This window comes from Trachymyrmex septentrionalis, unplaced genomic scaffold, assembly GCF_001594115.1.
Source record: "Trachymyrmex septentrionalis isolate Tsep2-gDNA-1 unplaced genomic scaffold, Tsep1.0 scaffold119, whole genome shotgun sequence".
In the NCBI taxonomy this organism is placed as follows: Eukaryota; Metazoa; Arthropoda; class Insecta; order Hymenoptera; family Formicidae; genus Trachymyrmex; species Trachymyrmex septentrionalis.
Genome location: NW_017304320.1, coordinates 928465 through 932632, shown reverse-complemented (window position 1 = coordinate 932632; position 4168 = coordinate 928465). Strand labels below are relative to the sequence as shown.

The window sequence follows — 4168 nt, the reverse complement described above, 5'->3', positions numbered from 1 at the left end:
GAGGGGGGGGGAGGGGGAGGGGGGCAACCACTCGACACCACCGCGCTTGGCCGTGGCTACGTGTTACGATTGCGGTCAGCGCTCACGTAACAGCAGAGCCAAACTGATACCGTTATCGGCCTTTGCCGAGGCATTTCGAACCGGTCTCCGATTTCGTTTCCCGCTCATTATGCAACCGGCCTGCGTGATAACGCGTCGACGCGACCATCAAATCGAACAAGAAAGGAACATTTTATATGACGCGTGGCCCGATCGCATCGCTCTCCCCCCCCCCCCCCCTCTCTCTCTCTCTCTCTCTCTCTCTCTCTCTCTCTCACTCTTTTTCCTTCTCTCTTCACGCGATCGTAGATTCGGATCGTCGAGGGGGAGGAGGAGAGGGATTGAGGATGATCACATAATCGCGAGCGGCGTGTCCAAGATTCCTGGCCACTCTGGCGGCCACCCTGGTCGATAAGAAGTTTCGGAAAAACGCAGCGAGCTGGGAGAGTTTCTCATCGACGCGCGAACAATGGCAGATTGATCGGCGACACCCGGTGTACAGTCGTATTATAGCCGCGTAACAGAGGCACACTTTGTCGTTACGTAATCATGCGCGTCACGCGGCCGCGGCCGCGGCCGGCTTGATTCGATTCGGTGCGGCGGGCGGGAACGGGAAAGGCCAGGCAGAAGCGAGGCAGAAGCGAGGCAGAAGTGAGACCGAATTGCCACGAGAGGAGCGCGTGTGTGAGTACGCGCAAGAAAAAAAATATCGTTCTGTCGCGAAGAGGAAAGTGAGTTGCTCGATTTGCTCTCTTCCTTTCACGTAACTCCACTTGTCTGTGGCGGACTTACGAATTCTAGGAAAACTCACGAAACAAGAATTTCTTCCCAAGTATTTCTATTGTATACAAAATGAATTAATTGTATTTTAGCAATTGGTAAGATTAATTAATTGTAATATTTAGAATATATTTGGAATAAATTTAACGCTTGTGGTGAACTTTACGATATTTCAGGATATATAGAAATTTTGGAAATAGACTTGGAACAAGTAATTACTACTTGCACGGTATGTATTTTTTTTCTGTGTACTTAGGCTGTCAGAAGGTTTGTTGTCAGGTTCGCTAAATATACGTTTAGGTGTTGAAAAGAAAGAAATGAAGGTTCCTGAGTGCCAAGCGGAAGTAACGCGAACAGATTTACGTCTTAGGTTAATATTTCATTTGTCGTACGACAAATTGTTCAAGTGCGTTGTAATTGCCTGCGGAACAGAGAGATTCTCGAGGGTCTAGAATTTTTTTTTCTTTTTACACAGTGGCTGCCAAAAATAATTAAACAGTTTCCGGCCAATGAATGATTTCACTGTATTGCCTTAGGTAAAGGAGAATCTCTACAAATAGAGATCGAATTGTACATAAAAATATATCGGGTTTTTTACGTTGATTGTAAATAATAAGAATTCCATCGAAAAACACATTGACAAAAATCATCGTAAAATTATACGTTGACCGACTTTTCGCAAGTCATTGTACATAATTTTTTTCACGCCGTTTGTAACGTTTATCGCTGCTGTTCAATCATTTTCTGTACGTTACTTGTATTCCTTACTTGTATTTATCGTTGCTTTTTACTCGTTTCCTTTGCACGTTTTTAGAGGACTCGTCCTAGAGCGTTAATTAACGCTTCAAGTGTCTCGTATAGCCGATCGACGTACACTTAAAAAATTTGTCATACAACAAATGAAATATTAGCATTAGCTGTAATAGCGGATCGTTGACTTCGCAATTATTGCAGCAGCTGGTCGCTTACCGCGAATTTACATTCGTTTTTCCGACACTTCGTTCGCGCTATTTCGTGAAATTCGAACGTTCGCGATCCGCGAGTGGACGGATTTCGATCGCGTTGTTTCGCACGTTCCGGCGCGATCCACGTGAGATTCGCGACGTTTCTTAGAACGCGCCCCGCCCGGCCTTCCGACGATACACGTGACACGAGCGGGTAACGAGACCTTTGTGCAAAAGCGTTTATCCTCGTTACATAATGTATATATACGCGCGTGACGACAACACCGCGACACGATCGACGATTCCCCTCTTTTTTTCCGCGAGATCCGAAAAGCGGACGATTGCCTGGCCTGCAATTGTCCTGTTGCTCTGCAAATTGCGATTTTCGAGACACGTGGTGTAACGATACGATTAAGAGACTTGCTGCAACAGCAAGAGCTAACCCACATTTGGTGAAAAACAAAAGGAAATTCTCTTTCGGTTCTCATTTCAGTTTTGTTAAATTAACCAGTGAATATATTTAATTACAAAAATTAAATATATTAAATTATTAAATGAATTAACTTAATTTGATTGCTTTATTTTTAGAGAACTAAAAAATCCACACTAGTTTATATTTTCATACTCTAGAACGAAATAATGCTTATAGATAAAAATAATGTTTTGAATGTAATATAGATATTTGATTTTTTACTCTTATCAACTTTTATCTTAATACTTTTTAGACAAAATCTGCAACAGCAACTATGAGACTATAAAGTCGAATATGATGTGATTAATATTTTTTTATCATTATTTTAGCTTTATTTAGTTAACTTTATTTACTCCAGTTTTACAAAATGTGGGTAATAGCTAATTCGATTGGAGGCATTAGTGCGCATTGATGCACATTGTGAAGCCATCCTATACAAATATCGATGTAAAGATGCACATAAAAATAGGATAAATATATACTTAATATAACATAAATATATAATATAATAAACCGCGATAACCTCAATAAATTTTATTGTGCTGTTTCGTAAAAAATATCTACATACATTTTCGTCGTTTTATCATTCGAAATATTTGCATTTCACTTTTGCACTCAAATTAGATCAGTATACGGCTTTAATATGCACCAGTGCGTCCAATCGAATTCGTTATAAGCTCGCTGTTGCAACGAGCCCTTCAATAGTGCAGTCGACGTACGATATAAGTAACGATTACAAAATTTCAACGCATTCTCTTTAATCGCCTTTAGAACCAACTTCACCCTCGTAAATTCTACGAAACGCAGCGTTTGAATTTTTTTTCAATCGACAAGCAGCAACAAAGTGTATCTATTTATAGAGCTTCGATATATAAAACATATATTAATAATTATACTTTAAACGAATTTTCATTTTTGTTATAAAATTAAAAAAATAAAAATCCCCAAGGTGTTTTCACGTAAATAGACTTCAAGTGTCCAAAATGACTTATTATTTTACAATACAATATTTCTCCATACATCTCTATTGAAGCGCAAATTCAAGAAATACTATTGTACTTATTAAACTAAATTTTCATCCAAGTGGTAAACCGTCGCTAAAAAAATGCTATATCACGACAATTTAAACGAGAGATCCAGAATGATCTGCAATTCCTCTTCCGAATTTTTGATTATTTTAAAACATCCACCACCTCAATACAATAAGCTATACACGAAGGCCGCGCGCGGCCTCCACGATTCTTTGGGATCCCGCCGCGTGCCGGCGGTGTGAAAGTCGCTTAAGAAATAACGTGCGGTGCGTGATGCAACTGTTAGCACATAGCGCGCAAACGCTCGCGCAATTCGCGCGAGTCGGTTCGCCTTGTGTTGTTGCGGCCGTCCCGCGTCCGCCACGTGACTGCAACACGTGCAGGCTGTTATGTTAGACCGTTCACCTTCGTTGCATAATACGAGCGGGAAAAGGTCATCGCGGCGAACAACGAAGTCTGATATTTGCTAATATGATCGATAAACCGGCCGCGCCGCGCCGCGCCGCGCAGAGAATTCCGCTTCTGAATCGCGATCGTCGCGGAATCCGGCCGACGACGTGAGAGGCGAAGTCCTCGAATTAGCCGCTCGTGACGCAATTCCCGGCCGCGGTAATACGGCCGTTGTTGAAACACTGATATCTAGAATATTTTTCGAATCATTACGCTTTGACGTATCGTATCTTTCAGACTTTCGCATTAGCGGCTTAAGCAGACTCAGCGTCAGTCGAGTCGAAATGTCTCGCTTTAGCGTTTTTTTTTTTTTTTTTTGTAATTTCAATGTATACATTTCAATATTTTCATATACATTTCTGATATATATTTTAATACTTCATGCTTCTCTCGGCCTCCATCTTTTCTTTCTTATTTTTACACTTTCCGTGCCATTTCTCCTACGCGTTCTC

General features: G+C 41.2%; 1 protein-coding gene across 1 annotated transcript in view; it reads right to left on the bottom strand.

The window, feature by feature from the left end:
* LOC108754734 (RNA polymerase II degradation factor 1-like) overlaps nucleotides 1–4168 on the bottom strand; it is a 26444-nt gene that overhangs the window by 15637 nt on the left and 6639 nt on the right. The gene's annotated exons all lie outside the window — the stretch shown is intronic.